This window comes from Equus caballus, chromosome 6 (genome assembly GCF_041296265.1).
Source record: "Equus caballus isolate H_3958 breed thoroughbred chromosome 6, TB-T2T, whole genome shotgun sequence".
Taxonomy (NCBI): Eukaryota; Metazoa; Chordata; class Mammalia; order Perissodactyla; family Equidae; genus Equus; species Equus caballus.
Window position 1 is genome coordinate 97,727,150 of NC_091689.1, and position 14,019 is coordinate 97,741,168.

Genomic DNA, 14,019 nt, shown 5'->3' on the forward strand with positions numbered 1-14,019 from the left:
CAGTCTTCATCACTGAAGACAGGTGGTGAAGTGAGGTGAGGTGACTTCAAGGTCTCCTCCAGCTCCAATAGTTTATGACTCTGTGATTACTTTCAGAGCTTTCATAGCATAATTATGAACAGTCCCAATTATACCAAATATCCTCTCTTTGAAGGTAGATTTGGTTTTTTCAAACAGGTAAAATTATTCAGAGACAAGTCTGTTAATACTACATATGACAAAGGTAGATGATACTGTTTTTAAAGCCTGGAATTATCATTGATGTCTTTCTTGACTTTATTTCTGTATATTCAGGTGCAACTGGCAGAAAACCCAACACAAACTGGCTTAAGCAAAAGGAAAATTCTGGCTCATATGATGAAAAATTTCATGGTGTCCAGCTTCAGTCACAGCTTGATCCAGGAAGTCCAGCATTGCCAACATGACTCACACTTGGTTTTCCTATCTCTCAGATCTGCCTTCTCCCTGTTAGGCGGCAAGATGGCTGCCAGCAGCTTCAGGGTCACATTCGAATTTCTCAGGAATCCTTATAAAGATTCACTTTTCCCAAAAGGCCCAGAACTAATTCTTACTGGCTCTGCTGGAGTCTTTTGCTGATTGTGAGCCAACCACGGAGACCAGGAGGGTTCCCTGGTTGGTTAAGGTTGGGTCACAGGCTTGTCCCTGAGGTGGGAGGAATTCAGCTCATTTGAAGCCCTTGGATAGCACATGGTAGAAGGGCACTGCCCCAAATAAAACCACTGTGCTGATCTCAGGAAGGTATGAGGGATGCTGAACAAACAAGAAAAAAAGAGAGAGGGAGACATCTGACCAGCTGTCGCCTTAGACAAAGTCATCCTTTGACGCGCTTCCCCTTCCCTGTTTTGCTGCAGTAAAGGCACTCCTGTCTCGTGGGAGCCTCCCGACTGACCCCTTGCCTCTGGTCACCCCCTCAAGTGCATCCCAGGCACGGCCGCCACATCCCTCATCCTGAAGCACTGTTACAATCATTTCACTCCAGCCCCAAATCCTCCAGGGATCCCCTTCTGACTCCTAAATCCCACATGCTTCAGGGGGGCTATGAGCTTCCAGTTGCTCCCACATTTCTGTCCAGGCTTCTCTGTCCACCTGCACTAGTTCCGTGTGCTCACCGCTCTGCATTGCTCTCCTCCACTGAGCCCCTCGCATGTTTCCTTACAAGCCTTTGCTCTGTTTCTAGGTTCCAGCCCATCACCATTTCCCTCATCCTGTGTCTGGTCTCAGATGAGCCAGAGACTGCTGGTCATCTCCAATACCTGTTCTTTCCTTCTTCCTTGGTATTAGAACCACTGCTTCTTAGCTGGGCATATGGCAACACAATAGAGAATACATGTCTCAACATCACTTATAGTTAAGTTCTGACTAATAAGGTGAAAGCGCAGTGATGCATACAACTTCTGCAAGTGTCACACACACAGAGTGGTGTGTTCTTTTCTTCTCCTACCTCCTTTCTGCTGGTTGGAAAAAGGACGTGACGGCTGGAGCTTGAGCAGCCATGGACCATAAGAGAGAAGCTGCATGTTTAGGATGGTAAAGCCATGTGACAGAAGGAGCCTGAGTCTGTACTGATGAGAGAGCCACGACACCAGCCCTGCACTGCCTACACTTACGAGAGAGGAATTAATTTTATTGTATTTAAGCTACTGTTACTTTGAGTTTTTAACTGCTATAAAAACTATCCCCCCATGAAAATATATTGTTTAGGATAATTTTCTGGTGGCCAGTAACAGAAATGCATGTAAAATCTAAGCAAAACAGGGGAATTATTTTAGGGATACAAAGATTTCTCACAGAACCTACGGGCAGGGATGAAGGAAGCTGAGGAACAGACTGGAAACTGGGACTGGAACACTGAGGAGGCCAGGAGCCTGCTCCCTGCATCTCCTCCCTCCTTCTCTTCCTTTGACTGCAGATTATTCAGGAACCTGGCAGAGAGAAGCAATAAATCATATCTGTTTAATGGACAGCATTTATGGGAGACTCTGGGTCAGCAGCCAATTACGAAAACATTTCCTTATATGTCCTGGGGCTGTTCAGAGGACTGTTTTGAAGGGAACCATACTTTTTGGAGTCCAAGCTCTTCTGTTAGCCCTTTCTCTCAGCCCTCCAATTTTTTCAGTTGCTTATTTCAATATCAGGAAAAGGGCCTGAAATGCAAGTTGCCTATAATTGATCTAATGAAAGTCACGTTAGAGACAGCTCTGCTTTTGCAAAGGAGTTGCAGAAGCCAATTTTTATGGGAATGCAAGCACTGGCCCACAAATTACTGTTTTGCTAGACAAGGAAATAGATTACTTTTGGTACATTTTTCCCTATAACAAGATTTTTTTTTCCATTTTGCATTGTTATTATTTACTGTCCAGCTTCCTGCTTTTATCTAGTTTTTGCCTTTCAGGGGTTCTTATGTTCCTGTCAGCTTATTAATATGTTTGATAAGATGTTTGATATGTTTTATTTTGCACTTTGAGCTTTTGGTGGGAGAATCAGCCAGTCTCTAGTTGGCCATAAGCTGGGCTTGCAAGTCCAGTGTGCTTTTTAAAGAGTTTTAACTCCATTTATTCGTAAGCTATTGTACTGCATTCTGAAGACCAGGGCCCTAACTCTGTGGTCGCAGATCCCCATCTGTAATGGTGAAGAATAACCACCTTTCCATCTGTGTCCGATGGTGTTTTGTAAAGGACTCATGAGCTAATTAATGTGAAGTCATTTTGAAACTGGAAAGTACCATATAAACGTACATTTTCCAAACTTTGAAAATGAAATAGAGGAAAACAAGCAATAAAAGTTATAACTAAGGGTAACAACCTTAGAATGACTTGTTCAACTTTAAATTCTAGATATCTGCACTGCCCCGGGTATGGAGAGGAAAGTTTTAAGATTAAAAAAATACAATATTATTCTATATGTTGTATTTGACATTAATTGTATAATTTATTTTTCAAAGAAAGAGAAAGAAGGCAAACTTGAGCACACTACAAATCTATCATCATGTTTTTAAAGTTTATGAAGTGTCCATCCCTTTAACATCTGGGTGAGCAATCTGACCTAGGATGCTCACAACACTTTATATATCTTGCAGGCTCAGATTCTAACATTCTAGATGTATGTTGGTCTCTGTGCTGCAAGGACACTGGAGTGTTATCACAGGTAACTACTCATATCGCTCTTTTCATCCTCAAACTGTGCCAGCTTGTTGAGTATGCGAGAGGAAACACCAATAAATACATTCTAAAGAGCCTGGTGGGTGGCAGGTGATTTTCAAACAGACCAACATGGGACTCAGGCATATGGCTCGTGCCTACTCTTTCCTACAGATGTGGGATGTCTTCAGTCCTATGTGGAATATGTCATAGGGTCTGTCCTCTCAACATTTATAGACCAAGACAGTGCATCTGCATGTATGTCATCCCCTCATCTGCATGTACTGAGTCAGCCCTACCTACATTCAGGCCTTGAGCCTATTCTCAAGAAGCTCATAGTAATTAGGAATATAGAAAAATGACAATTACCATTCTATGTGATAAGTGCTAGAGGAGATAAGGCGTGATGCGAGCAGTTACGGGCACCTAACCCAGATAGGGCTGGCGGCAGCAACAGGGAAGGATTCACAGTGGCGGTGGTGCCTGGGTTGATAATGAAGCATAGGCGAGAATCAGCCAGGAATGAAAGGTGGAGGGTCAGCCGATGGGAAGAAAACCAGCAGACTACGTGGAGACAGGGTGATGAGCGAGGATGGCAAGACCGGAGGACTCAAGTAGTTTGCTGCACGTTGAGTTTATTCACTCCACTTGTTACTGACACACTTGTCTCCATATGTTTGAGTTCTTGTGGTGCAGACTGTGTGTAATGGTTTCTCTGTCCCCAGACCCAGCAATAGGCACGTCAACGGAGCACAGTGAATGTCTGATGATTGAATGGCATCATTTGTGACATGACATCACTGACATGGTGTCAGGGAGAGTAGCTGGGAGTCCATTAAGGAAGGTCATATCTAGAGGGAGTGAATACGAGATGAGATAGATTCAAGAATTATTTGGGAATCAGAAATGGATAGGACTTGCGATATTGGAAGTGGAGTATAAAAGTAAACAACAAATTTCTGGTCTCTGTTTGAATTATAGGTACATGATAACAGTAACAATGTTATTAATAACAGCTAATATTGATTAGGCACTCTGTGTCATGCAGGACACTAAGTATTTCACATGCATTAAACCATTTAATCTCTCGCCAACTCAGTGAGGTGGGTACTCTTATGATCCCTGTTTATGATGGGAAAATTGGGTGATTAGAGATCAGTTGCCTAAAGTCACATGTCTAGTAGGTGGCGAATTCAATCCCGGAATTCTGATTCCTAGAGCCGTCCTCATGACCTTCCCTGCTTCACCGCCTCTAGGAGACGTGATCGACATCACACTGACGGTTCTCTTCAGTGTGTATCACACAAATGGCAAGTCTCTCCTTTACTAAGCAGACACGCACGGCGATCGCCTCTGTTTGATCAGATTTTGGGAGCCTGGTTCTGTATTTTCACTTTCCCTCCCTGGAGGACCTAGAACGGGGTGGAAGTTTGACAAGAGTTGACACACAAGGTGAGAGAAGGCAGGTGCAGAAACAACGTTCCCGAATGTTCTGCAGTTGCTGGAATGACGGGATCTGGGTTCTATCGACTCCTCCTCCTCCCCACCTGTCCCCCGGCGCAGTAAGGTCCTACACATGGACGCGGCTGGTTCTACCAGTCCTCAACTCACATCGAAAATCCCTCTCCCGACTCCCGAAGAGCCCAACACCCCCGGGGCGAACCGAGGCCTTGCGGCGGCGACACAACTCCACGCCTGCACCGGGGACACCGCCCGGGGCCCCTGGGCTCGCGCCGCGCCTGCGAGGAGCCCACCTGCACCAGGGCCGCGGCGGCACCGACCCCTCGGGCGCCGCCTCCAGCCCTGCCTCGCCTCACGCAGGCTCCGCCCCGGCCCCACGCTGTCCCGCCCCGGCCTCACGCAGGCCCCGCCCCAGCCCCACGCAGGCTCCGCCCCCGGCCTCACGCAGGCCCCGCCCCAGCCCCACGCAGGCTCCGCCCCCGGCCTCACGCAGGCCCCGCCCCAGCCCCACGCAGGCTCCGCCCCGGCCTCACGCAGGCCCCGCCCCAGCCCCACGCAGGCTCCGCCCCCGGGCTCACGCAGGCCCCGCCCCAGCCCCACGCAGGCTCCAGCCCCGGCCCCTCCTTCCCCTGCCTGGACGGGCGCTCCCCGTCCAGGCCCCGCCCCGCCCCAGCCGGCCCCGCCCCCGGCCCGCCCCGGCGCAGGCGCAGTCCCGCCCGGCTCCCGCGCAGTGCACTCGGCGGGCGGGTGGAGCGGCGTGGGCCCGCGTCCTGCCGGCCTCTCGCGGCCGGGGCGCGGCGTGCGGCTGCCCTGAGCGCGGGCGGCGGCCGCCGAGTGGGTCAGGTGAGGCGGCGGACGTGGGGCGGAGGCAGGCGGGCGGGAGGCAGGCGGAGGCAGGCGGGCGGGAGGCAGGCGGGAGGCGGGCGGCGGGCGGCGGGCGGCGGCTCCTCGGCGCGACTCGGCCCGAGGCCCGGTCCCCGCGCGGCGCGGGTGCGGCGGGCCGAGCTCCCCCGGCCGGGGCCCGCGGGCTGGGGCGCGTCCTGCCGCTGGGCGCCGGGGGCGGGCCGCGCTGCGCGGCGTGTCGGGTCACCCGGGCCCCGCCCGGCCCGCGCGGACGCCACAGGTGCGGCGGCAGGTGCGGCGGGGCCCCGGGAGCCGGTTCCCCCCCGGCGCTCCTTCCGCGTGGGGGGCGCCCCGAGCCCTCCTGGCGATTGCATGATTGCGGGGCGGCCGCCGGCGGTGCGCGCAGACCCCCGTGACCGCCCGTGGCTGCTGAGACCCCCTCGGCCCTTGTGCTCACTCTGAGTCTCCTGTTCGTGCAGCTTTTTAGAAAAGGAGAGGGAATGGCGAGTCCAGGAGAACAGTCAGGCTGGATCTGTGGGCCGGTCGTGGCGAATGCTTGGTGCTGTTAAATATGCCACCAGTGTCCGTGGGACCTCGTTCTGGTAACATTTGTTGTTTGTTTGCCAGTGCTGTGCGTTTTGGTAGGACTTTGTATGTTCGGACATTGTATCCCAGATAGGGGTTATGTGAGCTAATCCTACAGCCCTTGTGGAATTTATGGAAGTAAACACCAGTTACATAGTTTTACCGCAACGGTGTGTTTCTTGCTAATAGAAGAAAAGCCTTTGAATTGTTTCCTTTTTCCGCTACAGTAAAGTTACTATGTTAGTGCATACCTTTGTGAACCAAAGTGGATACGTTTAGTAGAACTCTTCCTCGTGTGTTTGGCAAATAATTCGTCTGTCGCATTAATACCTCTAACCTTTCACCAGGATGGATATTTGGTGTTCGGCTGCCTGTGGAGTTTCTAATTAGACCCAGTTGTGCTTTTTGAATTATTGTAGTTATGCATATACTTCCTTTAATATTTTTTCCTCTAATTTTTCCTTAACTCTCAACCCCTCCCTCCCCAACACACACGTAGACCACAAATAATTCTTAAAATTCAAGGGGTCTTAGAAATCTGGGTCCCCGACACTTTTTAATATGGTAGAACAAAAGCTTGCAGGCACACTAGTTTTACATGTATTATGGTGGTTACTATACCTTTTTCCCCCTTCCTGAGCAGGACTCATTGAACCAATTAGTGACCTGGTCAAATGAAAATTATTAAATCTTTTTTTTTTTAAGTTTTATCTCCATTATTTACTGTGCATATGACCTTGAGTAAATCATTTCATCTCTCTGAGCTTATTTTCTCCATTTGCAAATGGGTATAGTATTAGACTGAACCGTATGAATTTGCCATGTTCACCTGTTTTCCCTATGGTTTGGCCTAATCTGAACTTCATAGTGGGACGAGAATTAGATGAGATGCTCCATGTGAGATGTGTGGGGTAGGGAGAAGGAACAAACAAGCTTGACGGTGTGCCTTGACTCCTTTAGTCCTCAGAACTTTCCTGGGGTGTAGGTGGTGGTATCGCATTTCACAGATAAAGAGAGGCTCAGAGAGACCCCAACTACAGTTACTCAGTTGTTTGCTTAGTTTTCTATGGTTACTCAGTTGTTTACTTAGTTGTCGGGGGTCATATAGCTGAGCAGTGGCAGAGCCAGGATTAAAAACGAGTGTGACTGCCCCGGATGGAACTCTTCCCGCTCTTGCTCCTTCCGTTCCCACACCTACCCCTTCTGTAAAGGAGCTCTGTGTGTAAGGAGGCCGGCAGATGAAAGGTGTTTTCATTTGTATTTCTGGTTAAAAAGTATCCAAGTTTTTTGATGATGGTGATACCACTGCTGCTGCTGTTGAGTCTAGAGCTTGCCGTGTTTCAGGTTCTGGTCCAGGCCCTGTGCCAGCTTATCTCAGCCACCCAGGCGTTAGGCAGTACTGCATCCAGTGTATAGTTGAGGAGATTGAAGAACTGAGACTTTGTGTAGCTTGCTCAGCGTCACACAGCTAATTAGGTGACTGCACTAGATTAGAAGTCAGGCAGTTTGTCTTTGATGTCCATGCTCTTAGCCACTGCACTCCACTGCTTGTTCATGTGTAGGTTGTAACGCTGAAGAATTGTTTTTAATGTAGCTTTTATGAGATAGTTAATATTAGTCTAGTAAGTAATTCTTAGTGTGTCACCAGAGATTTTTAAATCAGGTATTCATTGAGCATCTCTTCTGCAAGTTGCAGCCAGGGTTAAAGTATTCATAAGGGGTCTGGAAGGTAGGCCATTTAATCATTCCCATATCTTTTGTAAGTTCCTCAAGATTTAGAAGGTGCTTTTCACATGTGCACGTATATGTAGTTGTACTTATAGTGAGTGCCCATGAAGACGGTGTGGGATGGTTGGGGAGTGCAGAGTGCCCATGAAGACAGTGCTGGGATGGTTGGGGAGTGCAGAGTGCCCTCAAGGACGGGGCAGAGGAAGGCTGAGGTGTGGTAGGGACATGGTGTGTTGAGGTGTTGAGGGAAAGCTTTGAGGATATTCTGAGTGAGTACACTTTTTCAAACTAAATCTTTGTCCAGTATAGTTCTGGTTAAGATGTAGTTCAACAAAGGGTAGTAAATTGGTTACTAAGTTAATTATTTAAATATGCTTCATTTCCTAAAAGTAAAATATCTGAGCTTTTGAAAACTCTTTCCTAGCTCGTGTCTCCTTTTCTGTACTGCCGTCCTTAGCTTTGCCAGTTACTTTTTTTTTTTCCCTTTAATGCTTCCAAAGCACCGAGTATGTGTCTCCATTTTGGCACCCATTAGTTCTGATATTTACATTGTACTGTTTATTGACGAGGAGTCTTCCTCCAGTGTACCCACGCTTTGAGGGCAGGGCAGGGCTCGGGTTCTCTCGCCTGTGTTAGAGCTTTAGCATTGGGCCTGCAGCCTGCTAGGTACTGTGCTGTGTTTGCTGGTGGAGGGTCAGTGGAAGAATGTTTGGGTGTGTTGGAATTGATCTAGCATTGATATAGAAATGAAATGAGTGTTCAGAGTGAGGATTGTGGGCACTGAGGGAGAGAGGGATACGTAGAGCAGGTGGCATTAGTTGCTAGCTCTGTTTTCCCTTCTGCTTTTCCTTTCACCTTACAACTACGTGAAGTCGTTTCATAAGCTTAAGTGGTATGTAGTCATTGTTAGGAAAAAATGAGAAAGTAATCTTGATTTATCTTAGGATATCAGCAACACAAAATTAAATAGCTGTAGCCATAAGTTAAGATTTCTTAGATCAGAGGAAAAAGAATGAAAATTATTGAAATAGTTCAAATTTATGAGAGATTTGTGCTTGTCGTTAACAACAGGGTTGTAAATGTGAGCATAATGGAAGTTGGTGAAATTCTACACAAAGAATATGAAATGACAGTTTAGTACTATAAAGAAACTTTGTTCAAGAATGTGAGAGTGCTCTAGAAGTATTCAGGAGCATGCAGATGATGGCTTAGAACAAATTAAATAAGTGAATTGCAATTTGATGCGTCTAAAGAAGAGTGATCGTATTGAGTATTTGTTCTGGGGCACCTGTTGACAGGGATAAAATACGAAGAAACAACCAAAGTAAGTTTGAAAACAGTAAGTAAATCTTTGAAGTAATTTCCTGTTGAGAAGAAAATGATATTTGAACTCAGAGAAGTTAGTGACTTGCCCAAGGTCACACAGCTGGTCAGTGACAGAATCTGAACTGGAAGGAAGGTTTTCTGAAGCTAGTTTGATAAAATGCTCAGGTTTCCCCAAACTTTTAAAAACTCAGTTTCTCCAGTCTTGATGCTCTCAGGGTACGTACTGTTTTATCTCTTTTTTTAACAGAGGGAGCTGGAATCACTGTCTCCGCTCTTCACTGCTTTGCTGTTCATTTCCTCTCTAAAGACTCTTAGTGTTGTTTTTATCCCATCAGTATATGCTTCATTGCCTATTGAATGTTTAGGTGACATACATTCTTACATATACAAAATAAGGAGGCTTCCACTGTTAGGAAAAAGAAACTCACAAAACAGTTTTTTAAAATATTTCTGTTCCAAGGATTTGTAATTAAAGACAATATTAGTAACCCAGTAAGTTCTGAGCATTTTCTGAAACCCTTCACTTAAGAATTTGCAATAACTAACATCTCTCAATATGTCCAGTTGTACGTTTAAGTCCTATGGACTTAGTAAATGGAATTAGCTTGTGGTCTATTTTAATAAAAGTGGGAAGATTGTGTAGCTTCATTGATCATCTGACTAATTTTTCCCTTGACTTATTAATTAAATTCACACTTATAAGCATAAAATGCTTCTTAAAATGTAAATGTGAATTTTTTTTGGTTACAACCCAAATGTTAGCTTGGAAAACCAACTTTAAGATTATAATAAAAGTTAGAAAATGATTTTTTATATATGTACTTTTTTGTTTTACTTTTTCTCTTTTATTTATATTGTGTTGAATAAATCTCAAAGCTTTCTAATTACAGAGACTTTCAAATAAAATGAGTAGACTCCAAAGTGTAATGAACCTCAAAGTTCCCATCATCTAGTGCAAATAACCATCAACAGTGGTTAGTCCTGCCCCGTCTGCTTGTCCCCCTCCTGTATTATTTTGAGCAAATTCTAAGCATTGTATTATTTCATCTGTAAATTTTTCAGTATGAATTTCTAAAAGAGAAGGGCAGTCAGTTACAATACTGTTACACCCTTAAAATAATTAACACTAATTCCTTAGAATCAAATATTCACAGCTTTTCTAAATACACAGGATAAGCCACTGTGGTAAAATCAAGCTTCTGTTTATGTTTTCCCCCAAGTGCTATAGGAGGGTGAAAAAGTGTTTAAAATCCCAGCATGGCAGCAAAATAGAGGAGGAAGTGATGATGCCAAGAGAATTTGGGGGAAAGGGTAGAAGCAACACGAAGCAGTAACAGAGGCTCATTCATAGCAGTGCGTTCGAAGAAACTTCAGTTTCTCTTTCGGAAAGTGAGACAAGGGTTCAGGGGTTAACCTGCGTTCTTCTGCTGGAATTGTTCACTGCTTCTGGTTGGTTAGACCTGCCCTAGGGATCCTCTGCCTTGATCTAACCTCTCTCTGAGTCCACCCCTCCCTCCCTAATCAGTTTTACCTTTTAAATGATTCTTAGATGGAGTGGAGTCAGGTACATCAGGATTTGAATCCCAGCTGTTATTTATTGACTGTCTGACCTTGACGAAGAGATAAGAAGCATTTCAAAGGCATACTGTGAGGAGTAACTAGAATGATGTATACAATGTATATGTGTGTATGTCACACATACACAATGTAATTGTGTAGTATATATGTGTGTACACTTGATCTTAGCCAAAAGGCCAAGAAGCGATGTATATGTGTGTATATGTGTATGTATCAATAAAAGTGAAGCTATTGTTCGGAATACTTTTCATATACATATATGCCTCCACCCCCTCACTTCCCAATGCATGACCTTGGCGTTCCATCAGACCTTCATAATCTCTTGCCTAGCCGGTGCAGTCATCTCTTAACCAATTGTCTCTAGTCTCTTCTCTCTAGTTTAAGTCCTCATTGCTTTGGGAGTCCTTTTTCTAATGACATCACAGTACACCTGCACTTTCTAAAATGTACAGCTGACCATCTCTTCAGGATAAACTCCAAGCAATATTTTCTGTGTTAAATGAAGCTTTTAATGATCTGTCACGTCTGCCTCTCCAGCCTGGTTTCCTGTCGGTTTTTCCTTTGTTAGTATCATTAGTGCCAAACACTTATCCCCCGACTGTCCTGTCCTGTTTCCCAGCCCGTCTGTTGGACTCCTATTCAGCTTTTAAAGTCTTAACTTATGTTTTGCTTCTCCTTGAAACGTTCTCCTCTGTCTCCTTCCCTCTCCACATCCTCAGGGTAATCATATAGTGGCTCATAATAGGCTGTGTGCCATCTCTTTAGTCCGTTTTCATACCTGTGTTCTTAGGACTTAGTGCCAGGATTTGCCCTGAGGAATCGCAGCTGGCAGTCATCCTTCCATTCCAACAAATACAGTCGATAAAAATTTATTAAACACGCTTATTTTATACCAGAATTATATGTATAAAATGTATTTAATAAATATATATTTTTAACTGTTGATAAAGACTTTCAAGGAAATGAATTAATTGATGGAATTTGTAACACTTTAATTCATTATACACTGTTGAAGCAACAATCTGATTTTTAATGACAGAAGCTGTTTCTTCCATAATTCGTGCTAAATTAAGAAGTCATTTGGGAATTAAAGAAAGCATCTGGACCTTTCTCCCTGCCCTCCAGCGCCCAGCAGTCTGTCAATAAATTAAAAGAGAAAAATAATATGTTACGTAATTGTTAAACTTTTTCTTTTGACCTTGAGTTACTTAATTTCTATCGTGATAAAAGTGAAACAGATTTCATATGTATGATACAATATACAGATGCTCGCTTTGTTGAGGAAGAACATTCACAGCAGTAAGCTTTTAATTTAAAAAATATATTTAAACCAACAAAACAGCCGTTGTTTTTTGTCCTCCTTGATGATGATGTTTGTACTGATACAGTGTACTGATATTTGGCAAGTATTAGAAAACACCTTAGAGACGTTATAATTAGTAATAACTAATTTTATTTATTTATGTATTTCTGCTTTTTCTCCCCGAATCCCCCCAGTACATAGTTGTATATTTTAGTTGTGGGTCCTTCTAGTTGTGGCATAGTAATAGCTAATTTTAATTGGTAAGTGGCGGGTAGGTGCTAAGTGCTTTTTGTGTGTTGTCTGACTTAATTCTCATGGCAACCTTATGAGATAGGTTCAGTCATTACCCCTATTTTCAGATGAGAAATTTAGACTTAGAGCTCTGAGGTCACTTTATTTGTGACTGGTCGGCTAGGATTTGAGCCTGATCGTGAGTCCTGGCTTTTAGGTGAAGTAGCAAATGCTGGTTAATTTTTCCTCTTGGGAGGGCAAACCCTGGCCTTCCTTCTAACAGGTACACTCACCACTTCACACCCAGGACCCCTGGGTCCAGTTCTGTCACTAAATAGGTGAAAACATTTGCGCTCAGAGGAGTTTAATCACCCGCCAGAGCCTGCAGGTGTAGCTTCAGCCTGGTCAGGACGGAGCCGTAGCTTCCACTGCAGGTGCTGGTGTGTCTCTGCCCCGATGCCACATGCCCTCCTGGGCTGGAGATGACGGACTTGCCAAAGTGTCATGCTTTGAGGAATTGTAGTAAATACAGAATTAAGATTATTTAATTTTCAGATGTTAAATTGGTATGGAAAAAGATAAAAATCACAGCTTTAAAATGGTTTCTTCCTACAAGTAAATCCTGTGTTTTCCAAGGTAAGTCAGATGAGGGGAATGTGCTCTTTGTGGGAAAATGGATTTTATTTGTTCGTTTGGACTGCTGACATAAATGGAGGTCCTGAGTTTCATTTAAATGATACATATCCATTTTATCCATGTCCTTCAGATGTTTAATTGAAAATTAATATTTTACCAGTAATTTGTCTTAATTTCCTGAGTTGTCTTAGGGGTGCCTTTTTTTTCAATTAGAAAATTCATTTTAATTAGAAAAAATAATTTTTATAACTAGGATTTTTCTGGACATTCCTTAAGTGACTAGTACACATGAAATTCTTAGGAACTCAGTTAACTGACACATAGTTAACTTTTAGTAAATATTGGCTGCTGTTTTTGCTGCAATAATACTGACTTCTCGAAAGAAGAAATAACAAATACTTATCAGGGATCAGAAGCAAATTGATCCACTTTTCCTTTTGATTGGAAATCAGCTTTATCACTCAGAACTGAGTAATAATAAAGCCAGCCCAGCTGTGTTGGTAATTCACCCATAAGAATTTCGTGCCGTCATCCTTCTCCCATACTGACAGTGATCCTTGACAAGTTTAGTGTATGAACTGGGATCATCTCCAGTGGGAATTAGTTCTCGAAATCACTCATTACTAAATGCGAAGAGTACTGCCGCTTAAAAATAGCAGTTTACTTTACTCATGTAAGAACTTTGAATATGAAACCTTAAAGCCTCTGTGTGTTTTAAAGAGCCAGAGACTTTTGGACCAGTGTGGTTGGCAGCTCATTACCAGCTAAGTTACATTTTATAGAAATTTCACGTGCTTGAAAAAGGGGTTAAATTTAATCTTAAAATACCTTTTCAGAAGGGGCTTGAATTGAAGTAATATTTAAATGTATCCCCGAATGAAGCCGCCGCAGGTCGAGGCTCTGCTCGGCGGTGCTGTGTGAAGTGCTGTACGCTTTCTCTCTGTCAGTTCTCTCCATGTGGGGCCAGACCCGAGGTGCAGACTGGCCCAGTCGCCTGCAGAAGGCAGATTCAGACCTGCCCCTCTCGGAGGCTTGTTTCTCATGTCTGTAGCGTTTGTTCCAGTTTACGCGATATTTGTATTTTCCGTAAATGCTTTGCTTTCACACCTTAGATGAGCCTGGAAAGCCCTTCCAAGGGCTTTGTCTGTCTCATTAATTACTGCTTGTTCT

At 44.4% G+C, this 14,019-nt stretch overlaps 1 protein-coding gene, 1 long non-coding RNA gene and 1 pseudogene across 19 annotated transcripts in view; 1 reads left to right on the top strand and 2 right to left on the bottom strand.

The window, feature by feature from the left end:
• Window positions 1–4,217: 4,217 nt before the first annotated feature.
• Window positions 4,218–4,975, bottom strand: LOC138924864 (uncharacterized). Its single transcript, XR_011440198.1, has 2 exons — window positions 4,770–4,975; window positions 4,218–4,570 (listed from the first exon to the last, which is right to left on the bottom strand). It is a non-coding gene; the product is annotated as an uncharacterized lncRNA (long non-coding RNA).
• A 319-nt stretch (window positions 4,976–5,294) lies between these two features.
• RAB3IP (RAB3A interacting protein) overlaps window positions 5,295–14,019 on the top strand; it is a 41,802-nt gene continuing 33,077 nt past the window's right edge. For 6 of the 18 annotated variants that reach the window (XR_011440207.1, XR_011440203.1, XR_011440199.1 and 3 more), the window contains exon 1: window positions 5,295–5,462. The gene's annotated coding sequence lies outside the window, so the exon portion shown is untranslated. Of the gene's footprint in view, window positions 5,463–5,941; window positions 6,065–14,019 lie in introns of all 18 variants that reach the window. The other 12 variants (XR_011440208.1, XR_011440200.1, XR_011440206.1 and 9 more) reach the window with 5 other exon arrangements.
• On the bottom strand, window positions 10,751–10,867 carry LOC111774092 (U2 spliceosomal RNA; annotated as a pseudogene).